The sequence below is a fragment of the Lichenostomus cassidix genome, chromosome 1 (genome assembly GCF_008360975.1).
Source record: "Lichenostomus cassidix isolate B80296 chromosome 1, HeHo_3.0, whole genome shotgun sequence".
NCBI lineage: Eukaryota > Metazoa > Chordata > Aves > Passeriformes > Meliphagidae > Lichenostomus > Lichenostomus cassidix.
The window spans coordinates 69,853,952-69,881,504 of record NC_139479.1 but is presented as its reverse complement, the minus strand read 5'-3'; the positions used below and the strand labels follow the sequence as shown (position 1 = coordinate 69,881,504).

The following is a 27,553-nucleotide window of genomic DNA, read 5'->3' as shown; positions in this document are numbered from 1 at the left end:
AGAACACAATGGCCCAGTGGAGTGACGCCATCAATGAAAAATGACCTTTGTGTACCAGGTTACCATTATCCCATCTCCGACTTGCTCTTACTCACCCACCTACACCACTACAGCTGCATGCAACTTAATGATGGCTTCAGCCTTTCAGGCTGCTAGAATGCTATTTATAACCCCACGGGGTCTGACTGTGATGCTATTCTTCCTCCCCATCCTCAAGAGGCATTATTCAGACAGCATGACATGGAGAGATGGCTGGTACTACAGAAGAGCAGTTTCCAATAAACAGATCATTGTGTTTTAACATAAAGAAGACTTCCAGTTACCAATTAGGAAGGCTGAATTCCACCTTTATTTTGTGTCTCACATTGTATAAGAAGTAGGAAGAGAAAGGACTGTGGAGATGAAAAGTTGACAAAAATAGGAAGGAAAAGAGATTAGTCAAGATTTTTTTTTCTACACTATATATATATTTCATTTTGTTCTTATCTTGGAAAATGTTGCATTAGATTTTCTGTTAGGTAGCTGTACATTAAAGTGAAATGGACTAGTTGGGAAGCAAGGGTGAGATTTCAGAGTTGGACTTGTCCCACTCTGCAGCCTTTTGCTTTCTCTTCCTGCTCTTCTCTACCTGCCTTCCTTTCCTTTGTCACACCCCTCACTGCAGACTCTGATGGCCCTACATCCATTCTATGTATTTTCCTTGCTCAAAATAATAGCATGCAAAAGTGACTATTAAGAGTTCTGTATCAACCCTTTCCCCACCCGCTTAATTACCCTGGCAACCCTTCTTCTCCATTCAAAACTGTTTTCCCATAATTACCTGAGGATATGAAGACACCTTGTTATGCAACATGGAGGCAAAAAAAAAAAAAAAAATTGGAAAATAAATACATAGAAAGGGCCTTGAGGAGTTTGAGGGCTGAGGACCACCTGCAGTTGGTGATGGAACACCCCAGACCAGGGCTGGAGTGACAGCGAGGAGTGTTTTTGTGTGTGAGCCATAGCAAGGGGTTTGTTTGATTTTGGAGCGATGGTGCTTCTCCCTGAGCTCAGAGAGGAATCACAAGCAGCACTCTAGTCCTCACTTAAGTCATTCAGCTCTGCTGAAAAGAGAAGGGATACAGCAGCTCTGCAGAGGCACAGTGTCTATCAGATACTAGAAAAGTTGGAAATGCTTTAAAATTTCCAGATAGTGGACTGTGTTAGGAATGATGCCACATTAGTAGAAATTATGCGAACTTACATAAGATCATCCTGCTTCTGATGCTTATTATAACAAAATAACAGGTCAGCAGAATAATTGGCCAGCGTGACACAACAGAAATACCCACCTGGTTCCAGTGTGGCTGCAGACACTGGGTAATTCCATGCTGGCCAGAGCAAAAAAAAAACCCTGAACAATTACAGCTTTTGATACGTTCATGAGGGCAGAACAGTGAATATCTCAGTAAGATTTAAAAAAAAGAGAAACAGGTTGCACTTGTTTGGGAAGGATTGGGACATCTTGTTGTTAGGAGGCTCCTAGGTGATATTGATCATGGCCTTCAAGAACCGCATAGTTGCTTGGGGTTTATTTCTCAATTATTATCAATACTTTTCTTTCCCTAGTCTGTCTCTGTAATGGCAAACTTGCTATCTTTGTTACAGTCTGAAGTAAATTAACATTCAAGAGTATATTTCTTGTACCAGAAGATTGAATTACCATCTCCACCATGTTTCTCTTTCTTTTTCAGACAAAAGAAAAATCATCTTGCTAATTCTACCTTTAGCTTGTCAATTTCTATTTTTGTTTGAATTTACTCTATCAAGAACGCTTTGCAATGGAAAAGCTAGAAAAGAATAATTTGAGCAAAGCAGGTGACAAGAAGTGCTACAACAACATTTATGTGCTGGCTCTTTTCAATAACACTTGTTCTCTGAATTTAGCCTGCCAAAAAACTTCAAAGCAATGATAAACCTTCATCTAATAGTCATTATTCTGTTTTTCTGCTATTGTAGTTACTAATTATTTTCTTCATTATTAATGCTAAAATTAAGACTTTTTTTACTCATGGATGATCACATTTAAGCAAACTGTCTACTCATTTTGTCCAGAAGAGAATTCACCTAATTTTAAAGATCCAGAAAACACACAGTGCCACTCACTTGAAAATTTATTTGTCTGGACAGGGAATGGGACACAAATTTATAAACTTTGGACTCGCTTACTTGCCCTGTTTAAAAAAAAAAACAACTGTGCATATTATATTAGAACTTTTATCTGCAGAATAGTCAAGGAAATCTCTTGCAGTCTTATGTTATTCATAATATTACAATTGTTTCTAAGAATCAATAGAAATCATATGTATTGACTGCCTCTGTAAGATATGGCAGCTGCACAAGTTAGTCACATTTTGGTCGGAGATCCGATTATTTTTAAAATCAGAACACTGTGATGATGCAACTGTCTTCTTATTAGAACAGCATGGAAGAAAATGTAGCTTTAGTAGCCTGAGATGGAGTTAGTTATGTGTATCTGTGGTACCAAATTGCATAATTGCCTGAAGTGGGGGAACTGGAACCAATGCTCCAAGAGACCTTTATGACCATTGGCTCAGACACCCATATTCCTATCATTAGTGGTAAAACAACTCCATATTTTTCTACCAACAAAGGTAATGGTAAACTATCTGAAAAGAAAAGGAAACATCCATTTCAGGCAGGAGAGATGTCTTTATGACATCTTCCCTGGGGCTGGGGAAGACAGCTTCTGGATTTTGTTTCTCTCTGACCTTGGCAGTTCAGCATACTTTTCTCAGCTTAAGTGCCATATGTGTAAAATATGTGATGATAGGAGTAGTGCCTTATAACCTATGGGTCTGCAAGGACCAATCCATCAATTCTCCTCTGGCACTTTGATATTTACAGTGATGAGAGCTATAAAAAGTGTACACATAGGGAAAATAATCCATTATCTGCCCGTGCAGAGGACAAACCCTAAATTCCATTTTTTGAAAGGATTTCAGATTCAAGTGCCTGTTTCAAGACTCAATTTACTATTTTGATCATGGTCCATTAATCTCCTAAACTGGAGCTTGCAGATTTGGCTAATAATTTATGTCTTGTAAGAGTGCAGGATAGCTCTGAACCTAAAAGATTACACATAGCCCTACTACAAAAGTTAATTTACGTTGGCAAGCTGTCTTGCCTAAACATTACAAACAGCAAAATGGACACTTTGGTTCCTGTCAGTGACACTGTCCTTTTTAAAAAGACTTTAAACTTCAGGTTCAGAAAATCCATTGACAAAAACCTTACAAGCCATTCCCTCGACATGCCAGGGTACATAATGAAACTACTAAGCTGGAAATATGAGCCAAGTTTCCAGTTCCAGAACAAAAGGGAGGCAGTTTGCATGAATTCTGTCCTACGGTCTGTCTTTTATCTAAGCAATACTAATAAATTCACGAGCCAGATCTCTTCCCACCTCTTGCTTTTCATTACATAATTCAGCAAACCTTTTTTCTATGCCAGGACAAGAATGGTTGCTTTGCTGTCTTGTTACCACACACTGACCCAGAGATGCTGTTGCTCCCCATAGATGACCTGTTCCTGTTCACATCATCTCCTTCGACCTACTTGGTATCTAAGGATGGAGGTACAAGTGATGGCTCCTGCCAATCTAAGAGCATGCTACCACCTAAAGGGAGAGATGCTGGACAAGCCTTCTGCTTTCTCCCGCCAGGCTGTGAGCTGAAGCAGCTCCCCTGGCTGCACCCGAGCTGTTGCTGGGCAGGAGGTGGAAGTAAGCATCCAAAGGCAGGGAAGAAAGCGCAGGAAGGAGAGTGGAAATGCTTTCCACAAGCAACACGACTCCTGAAATGGCTCCAGACTTGAAATTTTTCTCAGGAGCTGTGCAAGAGTGCTGTGAATTGTAAAGAGCTGGGGGAACATGCAGTTGCCCTCAGCAATTCCCCATGTGCTGTGTTTCTGCCACAGGGTGCCAGAACGTGTGGGTGGGAGGTGGGTGTCTGAGTGGTGGTGCTGGTTGTGTGCCTGTAGCAGATTCACAAAAGAGACACAAATAATCACCAAATTCTGTGGCAACACCACAAGCAGGAAATATTTTTCAATGTGTTCTCTGAAAAAGCAGGGAAATACTTTCTCCAGAAAACAGTTAATTTAATTTTTATGATGCATTGTTTTGTCAGACTCAGAGATTACAATCAATCATTAAGGTAAACAGAGATTTTAATCTGCTTTGTATTCAATCTCTGATTCAGTTTCAATTCCAATTCCAGCCTCACCACAAAATAGTACTAATATAATCACAATGCACAGATATCAAGATTGTTGTGTACCTCAAAACAACCATTTGTAAAATAACTCAGTAAAGATGCTGCCTAACTCTTTTTTGATGCAGCAAAAATCTTGGCAGGCCAATCTATACTCGAACAGTTTTTCAGTCTCACTGGTAGGATGAACACTGCATAGAGGCTAACATTTATTATTGTGCTGGACTGAGTTGGTTTAAAGCCTGTTTTCACCAGTCTCTGCAGCAGCAGGGAACAGGGCCTCCCTGTCTATGCCTGCAGCCAAGCCATATGCAGCATATGTTCAGCTGAGACACTGCTGACACCCCCTGTCAGCATCTGGTAATTTTCCTAGCAGGGACAAGACTTGCATGGAAGTTTTAACTCTGAAAGTCCTGAAGAGCCACAGACAGTACATTCCAGAATAATTGTTTTAACCAAAGAGCCAGAGGTGCACCTTTGTAACCAGCCAATTTCAGCAGGCTGCAGTACTATCTTTATACTTCGCTGTACCAGGCCAAGAGAAGATGCTTCATTTGTGAGAAATCCTATTATTGTTCAGCTCATAAACAGCTCCTATTCAGTCAGTGTTTAGCCCTCAGAGTCACAGATACTGCTGCCTGAGAAACACTGAAATAACAGCCATCCTGCTCCATGCACAATATTCTACGTCTTGATTTTCCAACACAAAATATGTCATGCAAACAAACACTTGGAAATTATTCAAAATTGACTATTATATCTTTCACTTTTCTGAAGGCTAAGAAACCCTTCCTAAAGTTTACAGTAAGACACGGTTGACTTCTGATAAATCATTTAATATCCCAATGAAGCATATTATCTTTTCTCACTGGTCTTACTTCTCTCATTGCCTAGAGCACCAAAGCTACCCCACTGTTACTAGTAGAAACCAACATGGATTTTTTTAGCCAAATCTCATTTTACTGGAACCTCTAAGCTTTTGAGAGCTTATTAGTTCAGATTTAACCTGGTATTAAATGAGAGAGAGTGAAATCCAGGCTTTATAGCAAGTATTAAACAGCTTTGCTAACACATAGTAATGAAAAGCAATTAGCATACGACCAAGTCCAGGCTCATTTCACTAAAACCAGGAGCTGTTTTCCCAGGGAGGATATTGAGTACTTGTGACTACTTTCTGCTGCAGTATTCTTACATGCAATCATGTGGTGCTTTCATCCTATGCTGGGAGTTTTGGAAAATACTTCACTGGCCTCAGTAACCCACTTTAGTTCCCATAAACTTCTACCTATTTCCTGACTTTCCCTTAATGTGTAAACAACTCTTAACTTTTGTTAGTTTAGCTAATTATGCTTAAAGTTACAGTGAAACCACTGTAATTTAGCAAGGTCTCCTAAAAGCTCAGTTTTGTTTGGGTTTTCTGCTTATTCCCCAGAAAAGCACAGCAGCCAAGTTGACAGCCATTACTCAAAAAAAAAACCAACCTGGCAGCGAGCAAGTTACTTAATCCTCAGTTTACTTGCATACTGATTTCGTATCTCAGTCACAGTTAGAGTGCATTGCTAGAGCTGTGATCTTGCTAAATGTTTTAAGTAGGTGATTCTCTGCTATTGCATGCTTAAAATCACACTGATCTCAAGAGATAATCTACAATAAATGTGTGTGCAACTGATAGTTAAACTGCGGCAGTAAGGGCAAAGGCCAACAGTGCAATTGTTTCTTTTCAAACGGTACGTTTATTACCATACAGGTGTATTTGAATTAACGTGAGATTGCTCCAACAGTTCATAGAATGAACTCCAATAGTTCATTAAGGCTGCCTTGGGCTTTGGCCTGCCTTAAGTCTGACAGCAAAATTCAGGTTTAGTTTGTAGCTCTGAATTACCACTGTTTGCAGGTGATACCAGGACCAAAATCAAAATGTGTCTCCTTCCTTGCCTAGCAGAAAAGGCAGGAGCTGCCATTTTGGAAGTATTTTTCCTTGTTTGAAGCTGGAATTAAACCACATTACTTAAAAGTTTTCAGGTCCTGTCTTTTTCCTTGCAAACAATGGAAGATTGTGGTTTTCATTTGCATACAAAACAGTGAGAATAGCTTTTCAGAAACAGTATGTTACAGCACTTTTTCAATGCCAAATACATTACAACACAGACCAATGGTACCATCTTCTCCTGAGAAAGGTTTCATAGAAAGAGTAATTATTAATCCTGTAGTTTGCACAGGCTACACCATAGTATGGTCTCATTAAGATACATTTCATCACTCTGTATTTCTCCCAGCTTCCCAAAATGTAAGCAACAGATCGATTTAGTAACCTTTGGCAAAATCTGCCTTTCAAAATGCCTGAGTGATGGTGGAGGACAGCACTCCAGCCCAGTGCCATCAGTGATGACACACCAGTGCACACAGCCACCAGTGGCTCAGCTCTATGGCAGAAACTCACCCCAGGTGGGCCCAGGAAGCTGGGGTAATGCCAGGGAATTTCCACCCCGGTGCCACCGCCAGTGGGATCCCCTTGAAGTCACAGAACACAAGTAGCCGGTTGCACGGTGCGTGAGCTCAGCAGTGAATAATGCCCAAATGGCTTTGCTAGATCAACTGCACAGATTATCTGCAACTCTGAAAACCATATACACATTAACAGAGGGACAAACCACCCTGCAGCCAACACACAATACTTTTGATATTAGTCTTAGTCATGGTTTTGCGCTTAACTGGAACAACTAATAAAACCATAATTATAAAAGGCAATTAATTACCACCATACATACCTAAATGGTTATGTCTTCCAACAGCCACTAACTACAAGATCTGTTCTTCTGGATAATATTTAATCTAAACGTATGAAAATCCATTGCACAAAATATTGCCCAGTTACAGTACAAACCTTGTTCCAGAAAACCTGCTTGGTTTTTGAAAGAGCCTGTTGTTGCCTGGATTCTGGGCTCAGTTCTGCTGAGCCCTCTGTAAGCCCTTAAACGCCTCTGGGAGGAAAAGGGACTCAGCACAATCCAGAAGCAGTCAGTACCTTGCGGCATTGAGCCTTAAGTTAATATATAACAAACGGCTGCACAGCAGTGTGTGAAATCAGCAAGTTAAACATACACTTGGAATAACTGTAACACAGAAGGAAGAATATTTACAGGAGCATTTCATTAAAATCTTTGTCTTGAAGAGTCTTGTATGCAGCATTCCCATAGATTTACCATATGAAAGCAAAGTTTTGGGAGTGTCCTGGTAAAAATAAAATTAAGTAGTCAAGACAGAAATAATCTAAAGTTGCCTTCTAGTTAAATATCGTGCAGACTGTGAGCTGGTTATTATCAGCTGGAATCTACCCTGAGCAAGCTGCACCTGACAGAGTGGACAAAGTGGATGACCCAGAACGACACACGCTGAATACACCTCAGTGAGAGTGCAAATAACAAGGAACCTCAAAACTTTATCACCCAGCTCTGGTACTGGCAAGCGTCAGCAGCAGAACCGATTTCCAAAATCATACCTGGTGATACTGAAGCAGATGAAAGGGGCAGAAATCAAAGGTATAATTATGTCTTTGAGCGCTGCGAAGTGACACAGGAAGGCAACTGGGTGTGCAGCAGACACTGCAGGTGAGGAGCAGAGTTATCCCAGTGGCAGAACAGTGTGGAAAACCAGATAGATGCCTGCCAGAAATGTGCCAGGCACATGCACCTCCCTCCTTTTGTCACCTGGTGTACAATGGGGGAGCAGCTACATTTTCCCAGAGACCCGCATTTATCCCAAGAGGCTGGCTTCACATACAGAAATATCAAGTGCCCCTGGCTTTGTGCTCTCCAGTCAGAAGGACCCATACAGCTCCGTCCTGTATATCCATGTATAGGAGACACAGATCTGTATTACAGAAGATCTGCTGGAATGTGATTCAATCTTCCCTTTTCGTCCACAGAAGATATAATTGACTTTCAATTGCTTTTTTTTTTCTGAGTTAGAGAGATGTGAAGAATAACTGCAATTATGAATGCAAAAGAACACTAATTCAAAGAGAAATTAATTTTTGTCTTCCAGTTCTTCCATGAATAATCAAAATGAGAATCTTTAATGGAAATATCATATTCATTTCTTAAAAGTGGAAATGCCAGCAGATTTCCTTAATAATAGGTTTACCTATAAAAGATAATTTTGAAAACCTAATTAATAATTTATAATGAAGTATGAGGCTTCATATTATGGCTCATGCAATAATCTGAAACTCAGACATTATGGAATTCCCTATTATTAATTAAATTCATTTTAGCTGAATGCTCTGCTGGGATCCCAGTACCAAGGAAGTTAACTGTATGAGAGGATAAAGACAGAACTACAACTCTGCAATGCCTGACTCACACTCAAGATCTTCATTGGAAAGGAGGAAGCAAACTCCTCAGAGCTGTGCTCTTCTCATGCAAGACTGGACTTTTACAGTATTAGGACTTCTGAGTCAGACACAAGGTCCACAAAAGTTACAGGGATTTTGCTCTGCTTCTATAAATCTTTAAGTAAACATTATCAAAAAGGCTAAGTCCAAGTAATTTTCTTGTTCTCAGGTCACTCACCAGGGCACCCATCTAGAGTGTTGCCATATAAATATTGATTTTGATCATTATGCTGGGGGGTGAGAAAATGAAGAAAATAAAGAAAATAAAAAATATCTCTTTTTTATTTAAAATTTTAGGAGAAACTGAAATGCAAATAGTACTACATGGCCCAAATTGATCTCCAGTCAACCTGCAACTCACAGAATAGCAGGTTGAGTTGAGGTTGGAAGACACATAAGAATATCATCCAGTCCAACCCGTGCCCCAACGCCCCTTCCCCCCCCGGGAGGGTGGAAGTTGGAAGACACCTTTGGAGGTCACCTGGTTTAACTCCCCTACTCAAAGCAGCATCAGCTAGAGCAGGCCAGCAGAGCCATGTCCTGTCAAATTTTAAATAATATTTTAAAGCCTACAAGGATGGAAATTCCACAACATCTGTGGGCAGCCTGTTCCAGTATTTCAGTAATTTCAGAAATTTCCTGTATTTCAGTTTGTGCAGATTGTCTCTTGCCTTTTTACTGTACACCAATAAGAAGAGTCTGGCTCTGTTCTCATAATCCTATTTACTGCTTCACTCCCATCAAGTATTTATGCACATTAATAAGATCCCCTCAGCATCCTCTTCTCCAGGATGAATGGTCCCAGCTGTCTCAGCCTCTCGTCATGTCAGATGCTCTAGTTGGTGTAACAGATACTACTCCTAGCTTTGTATCCTCTGCAAATATGCTGAGGGTGCACTGTCCCGTCAAGAATTGAGATATTAAACAGTATTAGCCACAGTGCTAGTGTTTGAGGTACAGCACTGGTACTTCATGAACTTCATGCCATTGATCATATGTCTTAGGACCTGGCAGTTCAGACAGTTTTCAATCCCCTGACTATCCACTTGCCTAGTCCAGGCTTCATCAGTTTGCCTGGAAGCATGTTATCAGAAACACTGTCAAAAGTTTTGCTAGAATCTACTGCTCTCCCCTTCTCCTGGGAGCTGGTCATTTCATTGTTGAAGACTATCAGCTTAACTGGGCATGATTTCCCATTTGTAAATCCATGTTGACTACTCCCATTCAATTTCTAGTCCCTCATAAGTTTGGAAACAGCTTCCAGGAAGATTTGATGCACCTCCTTCCTGGGGACTGAACTGAGGCTGATTAGTCTATACTTTCCCAGCTCCTCATTCCTATTCACAGAGGCTACCCTGTAGCCCTCACAGACAAAACCCTGCCCTGTAAACCCACTACGCTACTGTATTCTTCCATTTGATGTTTAAGTTATCAGGAGCTCCTTGTTCATCCATGCAGGCCTCCTAGCATCCTTGCTTGATTTCCTGCTTGTTGGATTGGAGCATTCAAGAGGTGATTCTTGAAAGTCAACTACCTATTTTCTCTCCAAGACGTTGTACCACAGAATTCTTCCAAGGATATTCCTGAAGAGGCCAGAGTCTGCTCTCTTGAAGTCCAGGGCTGTGATCCTGCTATTTGTCCTTTTTCCTCCTGTAAGAATCTTGTATTTTGTCACTATGGAGTACAGCCAAAGCTGCTCCCAGCCTTCACATGCTCAGCCAGATGTTTCTTGTTTGTAAACTCAGGGAGGTCCAACAAAGTGCTGTTTCTCATTGGCTCCTCCGTCGCCAGGGTTAGGAAGTTATCCTCAAGGCACTCCATAAACCTCCTGGATTGCTTGTGCCCTGCAGTGTTGTCTCTCTGGCAGATATGGGAATGGTTTCAGTTGCCCATGACAACCAGGAATCCCATCATGAGATGGTTTAGCATCTGATAATATTCATGTGGCTGCAGAATTTCTGCCTTTGATTGCTCCTAGTTGGAAATCTGTTATATTTTCAGAGGACCCTTCCCTCTCTGGAAACTACTGTTGCATTTTACAACCACTGCCAGCAGTCTCGACCAAAGCAAAGAAGGCTTAAGAAGCCTTGGACACTAAACACACTGCTAGAAGTAATATTTTCATACTGGTGACCTGAGTTTGGACATATTAATAAAACAACACACCTTTCCCAGCCTTTATATGCTCCACAAGTACAAGAGTTGACTTTCAGGGCCTTTCTTCCACTACTTTTTGTTGTCCCAAAGTTCCGTTGAAAAACATAGAAACAGGGAATACACAGTTCACCTACCAACAGTTCATGCCAAATCTTCTACTATAGACAGAACACAGAAAAACAGCAACAAAATAAATTGAAAAGAAAAAGACAAAAGTAGGCATGTCTGCATGTTGCTGTATCCATTACATTAAGGCTTCTCAATCTTAACAGCCCCACACAATACAAAGCAGGCCCTGAAAGAAGGGCAGTCCTCCCTGCAAATATTTAGGTTAGCAACTGCAAAGTAATCCAGCCACAGCACTATTCATAAGACCAATTCATCACCAGGTCATACAAGGCATTTAGTACTGGACACTAGATGTAGAGGGGAGCAGATTAACAACCACCAAGATGTTTTAAGTGATCCTGGTTTATTTTTAACAATATTTTAAAGCCTCTGAGAAGATTAATTCCTCAGCCCAAGAGCTGAGTACCTTGCTGCTGCCAAGGTAAAATAATGTGCTGATTGAGTTCTCAGCACAGGAATATTCTTTGTAGGACTTGGGAGTGACACTGTTTTGATGCTGCTAATGTCAGTGCACAAAAACCACCACTGTCCTCTACCCTGAAAGTTTGATTTCTTTGGACAGGATGAAAAAGTTCCTACTATTTCCTCTCTTCCTCATTCTCTTTTTCATGCCCTCGTGCCAAAAACACACAGCAGATTACATCCATAAAAGCAAATCCTGCTAAGGTATATTCTTCAATCATGAGAATCTGTTTCATAGGGAAGACTGTAAAACCTTCAACAAGCACATTATCTCTTCAGTATCATCAGGGTAAGTAAGAGAATTTCTTACACTGAAGTTAAAATGCAGCTGATAAAATACAATAAATATAACTATTTTGAAACATAGCAGATAATATATCAATATTTAAAATTAAAATAGAAAGATACACTGGAAAGAAATAGTGAAATATCCAGGACAAAATTTTTTGCCATATTTCTGAATATTATTCTCAAGAGAAAGTTGTTAAGAAGGACCTGCTGCATTAAATTGGACCAAAGACCATCTAACCAGCTCTCTTGTCTCCAAGTGACTTAAGGAGGAACTAGAAAGAAGATGAATACAGAAAAAAAATTCTCTTTATTTCACTTTCCCATCTTCTGGCAATCTACAGTTTAGATTCTTCCTAAATCACAGGCTGCATTCTGAATACACTGTTTTCTAGTCCTCTTGGGGCACTTTGCCACAAATTTTTCTACTTCCTTTCTGTTTGTATTAATTCTTTGGATTCCATATCCTTACATTTCACTGAATGTCCCATAATTATTTCCAATTATTTGGTACCCCAAGTGAAATATATTCCTTTTGGTTTGATTTTAATCTCCTGCCCAGATGATGCCATGTCTGTTTCAAAATCTAGTCCCACCAGAGAGTGCTGAGAGCTGGGTGCCTCCAGTCTCCCAGACATGGGTGTTGAAAGAGGTGAATAACAAATAGGAAGGATGGATTTCCAGGAGAAAATGACAAAAGGGAGCACAGCTGACAAGACAACATGTAGGTAGATATGCAAGTTAGGTTTCTGGACTATTGCCCAAATATTAAAATGATGGTCATACTTTTGCTTCTTGTATCATTAGATGACTGTACCTGGTTTTTAACAATCTCAATTACTGTAATACAGAAATAATAAATAAATAATTAATTCCTTAAAAGTATTATGTTCTTGATCTTTTTTTTTTCTTGCTTCTCAACATGCTATTCATATTTTATACTGCCATTAAGGTTTTAAGTAACATATTTAATTCACTCAGGTTTTTTACAAGCTGAAAAATCAAAGTGCTACCAATGAATGCCAGCAGTTCCCCAAAATTCATTCATTCTCTCTCAGCAGCCAGTGCACCAGGAAGTATAACATTCCATGCTAACCTTTTCTCCAGTGTGTTACACAAGTGTGTGACAGTGAGGTATTTAGCAAACTTGGCTGTTTTCTTCCTGGATAGCTACGCTGTTCCATCAGCAGCATAAAAATGTTTTAACAGCACAGCAACAAGCCACGCAGTGTGCCAAGGAGCCACAAAGCCCTTGGTTCATTGTTGGGAGGTTACTTTTAATTACAAGGTCCTGATTAACACACTGGAACAAAGCAATAGCTTACTTCAAACAGTTCCAAATCATTGTACTTAAAAATGCTGACCCTTGTCATAAGCAAGGACAAGTGATGAAAACAAAAGGAAAACTGTTTTGGCTCTGAGTGAATTCCAAGTTCCACGACAGAACTTTGCAGAAACACAGTAATCTATAAAAGCCAGCTTTCAAACATTAATTTTGTAGAACAATAAACAGCCAAACTTTTCCCATAAGTGGCCCAAATCCTAAATTGATGGTATAATTCAGGAACTTACTTTTAAACAAGGTTTCTGTACAAGATTTTCCTTTTTAACTCTTGCATTGATTTTATTTTTCTAGTTTATGCAACCTAGCATATCCTCCTCCTCCTCCTCCTCCTCCTTATTATTATTATTATTTAATTCATTCATTATTTATTTACTCTGTTAACTGACTGAAGCATTTTACTCATACATTTTTCCCAGAAACACCATTATCTGCTTCTTAGAAAAAGCATTCTGGTTGTAATGCAACAGAATCTGCAACAGTATTAATGCAGGCCCAGATCCTGGCTTCATTTGAAACTCTTAGCTGCAGTTCTTCCGTATGGAAGGAAAACATGAAATTACCATAATTAAGACCTAGTTGAAAATACAAGAGAATAAGGAAGTACACTCCTCATCATACCAATGCTAAGCATGGTAAAAATGAATCCAGAAGCTTTTGAAGTAAAGTTTCCTTCTGGAGAAAGAAGGAAACAACTGACAAAATGTGAGCTAAGCTGAGCAGCTTCTGCACAGCTGCCTCAAGAGGGTACCTGGCTGAGCTGCTGAACATCTGAACTTTGAACATTATAACACACTCTTATTTTCTGTTGCTGCATGTGCATGAAAGCCTCTTTTATTTTCTCATCCCAGGAAATGGAAGCCATATGAAAGAGAGCACCTTCAGAATACGTAAGCAGGGCTGGCAAGTTTAATCTAGAGCCATGTAATACAAATAAAATAGAAATGAGTGGGATGATTCATTTGTGAAAATTTCTAATCCTTAATTTAATCAGTAAGCAAATGATAAATCTGACCAAGATAAATGATCAATTACTTATTAAAGCTAACAGGGTGCAGCTAATGCCTCGTGGGTAAGTCCAAATCACTTTTAGCTAGAGTTCAATGGGCAAGTCTAATAGGATGCTTTGGGTGAATGAAAGACATGAGTTGGCTTTAAATAAGACAGCTGGTTCTTGCACACCAAATTAATTCTTACTTGATACTGTGCACAGCAGTGAGAAAGTTGGCCTCCCAAATGCAGTGCTGGTAGCCAGGAGCATAGGTAAGCCCTGTGTTGGAAAGCCAGGTTACAGCGCTGTTAAACTGCTCTCAAATTTGTTTAACATAATTGATCAAATCCAGTGTGTTTTCAGAGAGCATAAAGCATTTCCATAACACAAAATAAAAATATTTTTAAAAATATAGAAATGCCAAATATGGTGTTCTGACTGTCTAACAAAAGTCGTGGATGAGATCAATGAGCCTTGCCTTGAAGCCAAGCAGCGATGGTCCCACAGACTGCACTGCAACTGCAGGTCAGGCACTTTCCAACTGACTCAGGTACAGAGGACAGATGTGACACAGAGACAAACATATCAGACAGAAGCAATACTGTCCAAGTATTAACTTCTCTCACCTCCCCCTACTCCAAGCCAACACACAGCTTGGAGGAAGCTTGTCTGTGTTAGAAGGGATTAACTTTGCTCCTCATTGGGCCCAGGATAAATGAGCTGCTGACACTGTAGATACCACTGCAGATACTTTCTCTGCAGTTCTTGTGTGCTGAGTACCCCTCAGCTTTCCTGCTGAACCTCAGGCTCAATAGGACTGTTAGACCAAACAGCTAATCAAAGCAAGCTCTTTGGTACAGTTGTCTCCATTTATGGTCAACCTACTTAAGACTCAAAATATGCTCATAAAACATGCACAAAATTTATTCAAATTCAGAATCAAAGGTTGCTATGGAACATGTGGTGAGAGCAATCCTGTAAAAAGTTCCTGTTTCAAAGATTAAGTTTCTTGAACCAAGATCTTAGAACAAAGATGAATTTTGGAAAAAAAATGTGGTGCTTTTCATTAGCAAGAGACATAATATTCTTCTTCTCTTCCAGTTCCCCTCCAGGAAGACAAAGAAGGGGAAGAGACAGAGGAATGTTAAATGATGTAGCATCTCAGACAGATAATTCCTATAATGATGTAAGTGCTTTCCTTGTTAACTTGGCACTCTGTGCCAACAGTATAAGTACATACAGATTTAGGAGGCTCTGTCTGTTCAACAGACTGGCTGCTGGAATTGCACTGCACTTGGAGCTGGATTAAAATTGTGTGACAAGTAACTCTTCTTATCACAATAATGTGTATTATTATCTGTTCTCGTGGCTTCAAGCAACGACATTTTGAGTAGCAAAAGTAAGCCATGTTTTGTGTTCCATTTGGATCACTACTGCATTTGACTATTATGAATTGGGGGTTCAGACCCATAAACAATTTTCCTTCTGTTTAAAATAATCCAGCTAATACAAGTGGAACAACTTCTCCAGAACCACATACCTACAGACAATATTAATACTTTGAGAACAAGAGCAAAATCAAATTCTCAAAAGACCAAAGGACTGTCTCTCTCCCAGAACAGAGCACTAACCAAACTGAGACATTTCATGTGCATTAGCAAGGATGGTTAATGAGTGTTTCAATTACATACTGATAACCAAGTGACTGAAGAACAGAAAATGTGATGCTTATATTTGTAAAGCAGAAGGTTTACCTGGGAAAATAACTGACTCTTTAGTCTGATTCTGAGTTTCATGAGATTTTACAGTCAAATCTGAAGGCAGGATCAGCTGAGATATGGGGAGCTCTGTTCCTAGTAAACAGGAATCATGTACCATAAAGAAGTTGATGACAGGAGACAGGAGTGGTAGCTGTGCCCAGTGAAAAGAAGAAGGTTAGGTAATTTCAGGGATCAGGGAACCAGGAGGAGGAAAAAGTGTGATTTTCCTTATGAATGTAGCAGTCAGGCCAAACACCACTGAGGCCCAAAGAGATCACTCACTGAGCCGACAATTAAGCCTCTGCAGGCACATACGACTGTCATTCCCTGAGTGACAATGACCCCTTCTCCCTGTCTTGAAGCTTAACAGACCTGATCTGTATGGAGCTACAGACCAGGAATCAGTGGCAGAAAACACAGTTATTGTAGAGTAACATGTTTTTATAGAGAAATAAACCTTGTAGAGATAATGAATTCTGCATCACAGACAGTTTACCTCCCTGCTTCTTCCTGATAGAGGCTGTTCCCTGCTGGGGGGAACTCAGTAGCTTTCACTGCTTTTCTGGGCTTTTCCCTTCAGTAGTACCTGGTCATTTATCACCACCAGATACCTCTTCCCTAGAGAAAGGCTAGTAATTTGCCTCTGCCCTGTAGCTTCCTAGCCTGGCATTTTCATCTGAGATGAGATCCTCAAAGCTAAATTATTTCCTCCTGGTTTTTGTTTTGGTTTGTTTTTTTATTTTTGGGGGTTTTTTTAGGGCAAAATGTATTTGATTTTTTTCCTCATGGATTCTTTTACAGAAGGTCAGTATGGCTCATCTGATGGCCCAAAGAACCTTTGCCTTGTTTTTTTCTCCAAAATTCATAGGCAAAGGATACAAATATACCTGAAATGAAAAAAAAAGCTTGTCCTCTTCCAGTCTCTGCCTTGCCCAGCACAGAGCCACTCAAGTGGGCACTCTTAAAGCTCTGAGATCTAGTCACACCTCTCCTCACACACATGGGATTTAATATATAGGAGCTATTTAAACTCTGCTGGGAAGGTCAAAGGGAAGACTTACAACCAATAAATCATAATACCATTCACATTCTCATTACCTACCTACTACATCTGTCCTGTGTTTCATTATTAAAATATATGTGTGTGTTTGTACTTGCGTGTATATTGTTATCCATCACAGCATTCTTAGATTAATACAATGTAGAACAGTGACATGAGCCAGGTTCACTCCTTGACTCCATGCTTGTCTCAGCATTTTGCAATTCTATAATGTGCTAGGAGACAATAGTCTTTCCATTTCATGCAGGTCAAAAAAAAAAAAAAATCTCTTTTCCTTTAATAAGTAGTGCCAGCCACTAAATCTCTACATGGAGTGGTAAACCTGTCACAACTAGAAGTAAAATCCCTAATTGGCAGATTCAAACTTGTGTTATTTTTCTTTTTGCTTCACTTTACTAATTGGCCAGTTGTGCCAGATAATTTGCTTAAATCTAAAATAGACCAGGAAGACTTAAAATAACATTTCAATGGTCAGGCTGTGCAATTTGGGTTACCAGCTTTACATGGTGAGGATAAGCATTGTGTTGGCTAGTCAGTTTTACATGGTGAGGATAAGCATTGTGTTGGTTAGTCTCTGAATATATTGGCTTATAAAACTAGACGTCTCTCCATGAGCAAATGTTCTGTCTGCTGCCCCACCAGTGCAAAATACACACTGATTTCCTTGAAGATGGGGTTGCTTTTGACAGTTGCAGAAAAGGGTCTTGAGCCTGCCCCTGCTAAATCAATTCATTACACAACTGCCATTCAAAAGCTGTCCACGCTTCACGAAGCATATGAGAATTGCTGCTGCTGCTCTATACTGCCACAGGAGCTCACCCACAGCTGTAATTCTCATCTAGTTGGGAAGCTTGTTAAAATCCTCTAATTAAAACCCTCTATGGCCTTATTCAAGTCCTTCTTGCAGCCCTTGACCTTTTCCCCTCAGCTGGGACACATACAGGTATGGCAGTCTGCTGTATCACAGCAGGCAGGAAAAGCATTATGGTGTCCAGCTCCTAGAGACTTCATTTTCCAATAAATTCTTATGTCTTTCACTTTTCACTTATTGTGTTGAATAGACTACAATGACACTATGTCATGAAATGTAAAACTACTGGATCACCCATCAGCTTTTCTGCTTTTTACATCATTATTACTTCCTTAAAAAAAAAATTGAAGTTTCAATATTTAGAATTATTAATTGGGCAGAGAATAGGCAAAAATACTGCATCTTCATTTGCTCATAATAACAATTTTTCAAGCATCATAAACCACAAATATTTCCGATATAATCATATTAAATTATTCTAATTATTGTAAGTAATTTCCCTTTATCCCCTTTTTCCTTTAAGTATTGCATGTGAAAAACAATCAAGGAACTCATTAAGCAGTACCAACTTTTTTCTGAGTAATAGCCTTAGTTTAGCATCAGAATTGCTTCATAAATTCTTGGAAGTAAGTTCTGCCTATGTCCTTCTAGGACCCTGAAAACAGAATATGCAGAGAGATGAGCACCAAGGACTGCCAAAACACACTGTTCCTTGCGTGTTGGAATCTAAAGGACACTTATATTTACATGACCAAAACTGCAGGAGAAACAGGGGCTGAAACAGATGCAGTAAACAGACAATGTTCTTGTCAAACCTCATAGGACAACATGTTAGCATTCTTATGAGAGGAGAAACAAAAGCATGTAATTAAATATGTGATTCTCCAGGAAGATTTGTGGCCCCTCTGAGAACAGATGATATGTAATACCACTATCAGGAATGACACTGCAAATTGGAAGAAAGGCAACAAGTACCAATTAGCCACTCACAACTTTAGCATATTTGATTGTTCTTCATTCATTTGAGATTTGCTTGCTGATTGTACTAATCAACAAAAAGGAAAAAGCCTTTGGAAAGGATTTATAATGTCTGCAAGGAAATCTTCATTTCCAGCTCTCCCTGAGAAGTGTATTTAATTGGTGCACCATGTCTTCAGGAATTATGCCCGTCAATTTGGTTCACCTAAGGGCATGAAAGTGGAGGGCAAGGAAAAACAAACTTGGTTTTAAATTCCCTTATGAGCCTTACCTGCTGACTCAAATCAGACTAGATTTCTTCCATCTAGAAATGTAGTCTGATTGGAAAAGGAGGAATTAGACCATTTGTTAAGGATTTCTAGGTGACTGAGCCCACCAGAGGCCTCAATGAACCAATGAGATGCTCAGGCATGCAGCTGCCATGCGTGTGCACATCCTGCACACAGGATGTAAGGCATTAGGGACACACAGCAAGTCCAAAGTTTTAGGGACCATAGCCCATCATGTCCATGAGACAAAATCCCTGTCCATGGGCAGAATCACATGCTCTCTTAAAGCTTCCCAGGATTCCTATATCTCCAACAAGAAAATTACACCAGAATGTGACAAGTGTCCACACCCCATAGTGCAGTCACAATTTTATGTCTATCACATCATTCTCCTGGAGAAGCTGGCTGTCCATGGCATGGACAGGTGCACTGCTTTCTGGCTAAAAATGAGACGGCTGAGGCCAGAGTATGGTGGTGAATGGAGTTGCATCCATCTGGCAGCTGGTCACCAGTGGTGTTTCCAAGGGCTCACTATGGGGCCAGCCCTGTTTAATATCTTTATTGACTACATGGATGAAGGGATGCTCATTATTTATCTTAGAAGAACTTAATATTCATTTCAGGCAGAATTTAAAATATTATCCTGGATCTCTTACTTATGACGTTAGCTGCAGTGAGGCAGAGTGGAAGCCCACCAAGATGAATGGGAATTCAGAGAGCTTTGGATGAGATCCCATAAGAGCAAAGGGCTGCAGCAGTGAGACTCAAAGCAGACCACTGGCCATTACAGTAAGTTCAGCCAGGATCACTCTGCTACTAATACTGTTGTAGTGACACCAGACACAAGTGTCTACACCTTTGCTGGACTGCAGGTTTCCATGTGATGAATTAGAGGCCTGAACAGCTGGGGAAGGAAAGAGCAGGAGGGCCCGACTGCCCTGGCACACAGCATGGAGTAAGCACTGCACACAGAGGGGATGTAGGGTCTCACTCATACCTGATCCCCTTGCAAATCCCTATGTGAGTTGAAGAGGTTTAAGTTACTGCCATAATTCTACTGTTAAGTTTTCACACATATGCAAACCCCTACACAACACAAATTATTCCAATTTTAGGATTTAGTTTTATAACCATGTAGAAGTCTTAATCTGTCTATCAATCACAACTCAAGACCCAAGGTCATGGGCACACAGCTGTCAAAAATCTTCAAGAAGAAATGTGGAAGGGAAGTGAAGAAAAGCAACCCCTCATGTTAAGCTCTGCACAGGGAGGGCAATGATTGGGCATTTCTACAGCCACTTGCATGGAGTAAATGCACTCAGAGCTCTGCACGAATTCTGCACACCCTTCCTGGCAGCAAAGCTAGAACCCCAGGCAGTTCTTTCTCCTTTACAGGACATCACTATGGAGCCTGTGGCATTCCTTAGGACACTTTTCATGACAGGATGCTCTCAGGTAAGGCTCAGGAGAAACAACAGTCCCCACAGTGGTGACAGAGCTGGAAGGAGGTGGCATAGGCTGGATAATGTGAACATGAAAGCAGCAGCAGAATCCAGGTAGGAGAGCAGGAGTGGATGGGGCTGGAGGAGATGTGGGAACGATGGGGAAGGACCATTACACCCTGGGCAGCTGAGGAGAGCAAGAGGTGGGGAGGAGAGATCTGCGAAGATGGCAGAGGGGCCTCCAGGTGGTGATGGAGAGGCAAGAGAGCCATCAAGGAGAAGCTGAGCCTTCCCAAATGATTCCTCTCTCTTTGACAGTGAAGGAAAACTTAGGGAAATATGCAGATTAAACAAAGGAGGTAAGTGCTACAGTAACAAAGAGCTAAAGTAAGGTGAAAAGGCAGGTAGAATAAAGAACATTTCACTGAAACAGGTTATCGCTTTTTTTCTTTTTTTAAGAGTGAAAAAAACCAAAGCAGCTCCAGACACTTTCAGCTCACAGGATCAGCCAGTACATCTACAGCTCACCTGAGGTCTGTGGCCTTGGCAGCATTGCAAGTGTTTTATTTTCACTGACATAAACCATTCAGGAACCATTACTCCAATGCTTTAAGCATAAACAAGCTTTCCTTTTGCATAGGTAAGTATGTCTTCCTGCCACTGTGATTTCGTCTCCCAAACCAAATATTTTTAGGCGTGGAACCACTGAAAGAAAACAAGTCTGAGACTTCCCACTAATTACTGCATTTCCCAGGAGTTCTCCAGCAGTGTCTGGAGCCAGGGTCCCCTGCCACACATTGTATTTTGTGGAGTCTTTCCATTTTACGACTCTTGAAGCAACTGGTGGTGTTTATTGATCTTTCCACACAGCTGTTCTTTTCGTAGAGGAGCACTGAGATGGTTATTCTTTGGTCAGATACATGAGGCCCCATTTTCTGTTTCAGGGAATCGAGGAGGCAGAAGCTTTTTAAGACTCAGAGTTTGTGGGTGTAAAGGAAGCTGAAAATGCTACATACTGGCTTTACTTTCACAGTAGAAAAATGTGCTTGTATGATGAATTCCAAAATCCCGTGAGCAAACTATCCCAAATAAGACTAGCTGTGATACATAAGGATGGGGTGGGGGAATCGCCAGGGATCTGTGCTGGAAAATGAGGGATGTACAAGAGAAGGATGGTGGAGCATCTGCACAGAACAACTCCAGCTACACATGGACAGCTTCCAGCACATCTTATTTCCCAGACAACACTTGAATCCCCCTCAGCAACTTCTACTGTTCCTCAGACATCCTAACTACTTTCCAATATTGAGATTTCAGACAGGAACAGGAATGACCACTTGTGCATACAAGACATGACTCATGCAATAACAGAACCCACAAGTGCTCACGACCCCCAAATAACCCCAGACTGGTTATAGCATCACTCGAGCGTGGATTACATCTCAGGCTTTTGCTCGGGCCGCAGTCCCACGGCACCCCAGAGCCGCTCAGCCCTGAGGCTGCGGCGGAGGCTGGGCTCCGAGGGGTGCTCCTGGCAGCCCCAGATCCCTCGCTCTGCCTGGGTGTCTGCAGAGCCCCCTGGGACACAGCAGCTCCGAGGGGTGCTCCTGGCAGCCCCAGATCCCCCGCTCTCTCCTGGGTGTCTGCAGAGCCCCCTGGGACACAGCAGTGGCGGTGGCGCCCGGAGGACCGGGATGCTGGTGAGCGTTCGTAACTTGGCGAGACGAGGGGCAAAGAGCACGAAAGGAAACTGTGAGAGGAAAATACCTGCCTTACCTCCCTGCCGACTCCTCAGAAAGCGCAGCAGACGCTTGCATGTACAAATCTTTCCCCAGAATCGCACGAGGATCTCCGCTCAGCCCGAAGCAGAGCAGAGGCGCTCTCGCCCTCCCCGAACCTCCCCTGCGAGCAGCCGGGCTTCCCTGGGTGAGGAATGCCAGCCCTCCAAGCGCCCGGGGCTCCCCGCAGGCGCCGCCGCCCCCGAGCTCCCCCCTGCCTGCTCCGCTCGGGGGGAGGAACAGCTGGAAGGGTGTCAGCACAACACGCTCCATAAATTCTCCCCCCGTCTTCTGCAGACGTAAGTCCTTGAGAAAAATGCCTAAATCCCGTCGTTTGTTGACATAGTAACCACGTTTAAGTTTTTGCCCCCCTCAGAAGCCCTCTGCATAGAACAATTCATTACGTGAAAGGTTTATCCAGCGTGCAGCGGGCTGGATTGTGTGGGTTTATTTGTCCAAGGAAGAAATAAAAAGATTAGAGGTTTATACACTAGAGGCTTCCCACCCAGACCAAGGGGTTGCTTCATTACAGCAGATAACATTAAAGACTTCTGCAAGTCTTTGAAGGAAATGTATTGCAAAGTAAAAGGGCAAAAACCAAAACAATATTCAGTTAAACAGCCCATTTGTAATACCCAAGTGAAATAAAATCTTAGGAACTTTTTTAGGAGGTCACAGAATGTTTTGTATATTTCCTCTAACTTATTCACGTGTATTTATCCAATTTCTCCAATTTACAACAATTTAAAAAATTGCTTTAAACAATTTAAAAGCTCCCCACAAGATTTGTAAAGCCACAGCAGATTATGTGAGAAAGAGCAGAGGGTCAGAACCAAGTAAAGCCTGTGGAAGACTTTGCTTTCCCAATTCTATGGAGATGAGCCCTATGGAGATGAGCTCTTTAGTCTCCGGGCAGTGGAGAGAAGAAAGATAAAAGAGAATTGTGCTGCTGGGATCACGTGGGGTTTAATGGGTTTTAATGCATCCCCTCATCCAAACTGCTGCCACCCTACACAGACCTGCATGCAGATTTCTAGCCCTTTTACTGGTAATTTAGGCTATGGGAGCAGCCTGGCAGGCTTGTGCAAACCATGATACCCTGCAGGGCTTTTTTGACCCCAGTTGCAAAAGGATGGGGGTGGGGGGTAAAATAACAAAACCCGAACCTTGGTATTTCGAGTTGAAAAGAGTTTTACAAGCAAAGTTTCAGTGTTTTAACTCAATGTTGCCTTAATAAAAACTGCCTGATTTACAAATATCTTTAATGCTCTAATTGTGTATTATTTACTACAGAAAACTTTCTCTCTGATCAAGGTTAAATGCGTGCTTAAGCTCGGATGCAGCAGAGCAGCATGAAGACTGAGAGATCCAGCATTTTCCTCCAACCTTGAAATTCATTACAAGTGACCATAACCTTCCCCTCAACACCCAGGCAGCTTCATTTTCTTCACACCATGCTCATCCTCCTTCTTCCCCCCGGCCCCCCATAAACAAAACAAAACAAAACAAAAAAAACAAAACATAAACAAAACCACAAAAAATCAGAAAAAAATCTTAATCCACATCCTTTTACTGGGCTGTAGCTGAGAATCATTTCCTGCACTGTCATTTAAATGAGAAAAGAGAAGAGAGAAAGAAAGGAGAAGCTGAAATGTGCATTCAGAATTTCGGAAGTCACACCCTTTGAAGACATTTCGTTACACTTTTTAAGGATAGATTCTGAAATATAGTTCCAGCATCTGTACATATTTTTCAGATTATCATCAGCTAATATTCTGACACTAAATATATAGGTGCTATTTTAAATGTTGTATATGTCTTAAGAATATGATAGGTATTATGAAGCTTGTAAAGCTATGGCACAAAACCATGCTGCTGTGTATTTTACTCTGCATGTAAAGACAAAATATTTTCAGTAGACAAAGTTTGGTTAAGTTTTTAAGATATTTTAGAGCAGGTAACCCCTGCTCTGGCTCCGTGGATGATTCAGTGAAACCCATGGAACAACTGGTTGTGTTTGTAGCTCTCATGGCACCAAGGTGGTGTGAGGGAGCTACACTTATGTCCAGGTCAACTTTGGACTTGCTGTTGAGCTCAGTTTGACACGTCACCTGAGCAGCTGATGACCATGAGCTGCAAGGCTCAGGTTGAGTGTCATCCTCATCTTTTCCCTTGCATCCCTTGCCACAGTCTGTGTTTGCTGTGCACTGCAACTGTGCTGGGGCAACTGGGGCAGCTGTTTCAGTGGACTGATCCACTTGAAAACCAACGCACCCAAAAGCTTTCATTTTCCATTTCATCAGCTTGTTAAGCTGACCTGACTACAGTTGTGTGACTGCTGGATCCAAGTCCAGGCAGATCGGTGGGCAGTGTAGTGGGACAGAAGAACAGCAGCCCCCAGTTACACTCGGTTATTTGTGTTATTAAATTCCCATCTAACCTTGTTTTTGCCTGTGCCCCCTCAGTCATATGGGATAATACTCTTTCCTTGTCCTACAAATTGTAAACTACCGGGTATAGAAAATCAGAGTTTTCACAAATTCAAAAACTCAATTTTGAATAACGTGTCAGTATCTAGCAAAAAATAATAAAATATACAAGAAGTAAAGCAAATTTATTACTGTACATTGTGCATACCAAACAAATATTCTGATGTCAGCAGAATTATAAGTACTAAAGTCACTCTTCTCTTTATAAATTGAGCCCAGATGCATGAAGTTAAAGCTATTAATTTGGAGTAAGGGTGGGGGCTGAAGTCATATATGTTCTATATTATTTTTCAGTATCATTTGTGCTAAGTCTGTTTAGCTTTGTTTTTCAGCGTCTTTTTTTACAGAAAGGTGAAAATAACCTGCATGGACTGTTTACTTAGAAATTATATCATAATTAGACTGTCTTACCACACATAGATAACTGGAATTAACATAGATAATAGGAATTGTAGCAATTGACGTCATCTACAGGGTTGTATAAGATAGCAGAAAGTTGCACAAGCACACTTACTAGACCTGCTATTGAAGATGAACCTCTATACTGATGAGATGGCAGAAAAGTCCTACAACCTTTAGTAATTGTGTTTTAGAAAGCCTAGGAGTGAAGGAACTCAAGAAATGGGCTCTGGCCCAGAGCTGCGAGCACAAAGCAGCTGCTTAGTACTATGTTTGCAAATGCTCTGGTTCCTGTAGAAACACCTAATCCTTCCTGAATTCTGGCCAGCATTTATGGTTAAGTGCAGACAGTAAAAGGCTGTTCTCATTACCTCCTTCTTATCTGTATGGTCCATTTTGTGTGACAATGGATTTTCGGATAGAATTTTAAAGCTTAATTATCCTGGCCACTTTGGCATCTATTTACATAGCAATGTGTGCCGAAGACCTATTTGCTGGGGGATGCATGATAGGGTGGGAAGTTTGGGTGCTGCCTTAGCCATAGAGAACAAAACAATACAAGGAAAGCACAGGAACCCAAAAAGCCCTTAATGCAAATAATAAACTTTCTATAGGCATTCTTGAACTATCCTATAGAATGTGATACTGATTTATGTCCAGCAATGGAAGTCTCAAATATCCTTTCAACAGTGTCTGGAGGGATTAGCAGATTGTCAGAGCTGAGGCTGAGAACTCCTTCCCATTTTAGGACTGACCTCCTCTGTGCTCTGACCATAAACTGAGTTTTACAGAATAATTTCCTTGGGGTCCTACTAAGTCCAGCAAGACACGGTCCACAAAAAGCCACAAAATACTGAGGTGAACTGGAAAGGCAAAATCCAGAATAAAAACCCACAACAAACAAACAAGGTTTGTGGTCCCCACTTTGAAAAGCAAAAACTGAAATTCCTAGTTTTTGAAGGGATGCTCCTTACCCAAAGCAGATCAATAAAATGAGCTCATTTTGTGGCTGTTTCACTTGTTCAAGCTTTCTAAATTTTGTGCAGGTGCCCCATTCAGTATGATGCTCTGAAAAGTATCTCAACATCACCTTATTTTTTAACTTTATTGAATCTGGGCCCTAAATACCACAGTTGTGGATACATCAGCTACAGCAAATAGACCATGTCTGATGAGGTAGGCATCCTATATTCAAATGGAGATGCAAGTGCTGTGTATTTGCTGCCTACACATCTTGATGATGAAGCTGTGCCACTCACAGCAGCAGCTGCTGATGAAAGGGCTGTCCTCTTTATGCTGGAGCTGGAGTTTGTCTGACTTTACCATTACCTGACCTATCTTACTCAAAGAGCAGAAAAATCTTCATTCTCTTCCTGTGGAATTGTTTTGCCCTATATTAATTCCTTTTTACCAGCTCACCACAGAGTCAAGACTGGCATCAGTGATGCTCCAAGTGAAACAGCAAGAGTGCACCAAGTGGAAAGGGAAGAGGGGCTGCCAGGCACTTTTTTGCAGTAGTTATGTTTTAGCCCAGTTCAAATATACTGCCTGAGTGTACCCTTAGGACACAGTTAGAGATGTTGTCCAGGCCACAAATTAACAGGGTTAAGAGGTTATTTCTTTATCTCTCTCACACTTCCATGAAGATTACTACCTTCTCAGATCTGCCAACAGGATGGCAGCTTTTGTATCCCACTCAGTCTCAAAATTATCTGGAAAACAAAAATCTCCTGTGAAAATCCCTGAGGCTACCACAGATAATTTTCACAGAACTGTGCCAGGGAGTGACGAAATGAGCAATTATATCACTGCATCAGAGGGTAAGGTTTCACCAGGTGCATGCCTTAGTTAATGCCTTGTTACCACTGAAACAGGGCAGAGTCTCCTCACTCCCTCTTTGGCAGTGGTCTTTGTCCCACCTCATGCCAAGTACACTGCTCCTCTGACAATTTGATGAACCAGTTCAGCTCACTTAACTGACAGAAAATGTTTCTTTTATTTTCCCTGTTTTTCTACAGCCTGTGAGATGAAGCATCTCACACAGGAGTGACAGATCATTCACAACATGCAGTCATGAAGCAGGACCATGCTTGGGCTGGAGTGCATTGTGATGGGAAAGAAGGGAAAGAAGGCTCAGTGTACAATAACATCTTAATATGGGTCAGCTGCAGCCTCCCCTTAACAATAGCTGTTATTGCTATTTCCTAGCTGAGCCTGAGATCTGTCCCAGCACATCCTTTACAAGCCGTGGTGAGGATAGATGGATGGTTTGCACAACACTGGAGACCTTTCATCTCCTCTCAAGAAAAAGCTCTTTCTTGACATAGACAGGAACAAGTCCCAGGAAAGTGTTAATTTGTTTAAAGCTGCTGTGCATCTCCTTTGCCCTTCAGGGCCCTGGGAGCTTTGAATCACCAAGGTGTCCATTCAGATGATGCAATACTTGCACCTGGGCACACTGCCAGAGGACTCTGCTAGGAGAAAAATCAGGAAAAAACAGTGGAAGATTAAATGCTCTCTTTCCATCGGGC

General features: G+C 41.2%; 1 protein-coding gene across 2 annotated transcripts in view; it reads right to left on the bottom strand.

Annotated features, from left to right (window-relative positions):
- Nucleotides 1-22,273, bottom strand: part of SPATA13 (spermatogenesis associated 13) — a 72,025-nt gene extending 49,752 nt beyond the window's left edge. Inside the window, exon 1 of one of the 2 annotated variants that reach the window (XM_085062784.1) lies at nt 22,133-22,273. The gene's annotated coding sequence lies outside the window, so the exon portion shown is untranslated. Of the gene's footprint in view, nt 1-7,158; nt 7,290-22,132 lie in introns of those variants that run through there. The other variant, XM_085062776.1, reaches the window with a different exon arrangement.
- Nucleotides 22,274-27,553: the final 5,280 nt, after the last annotated feature.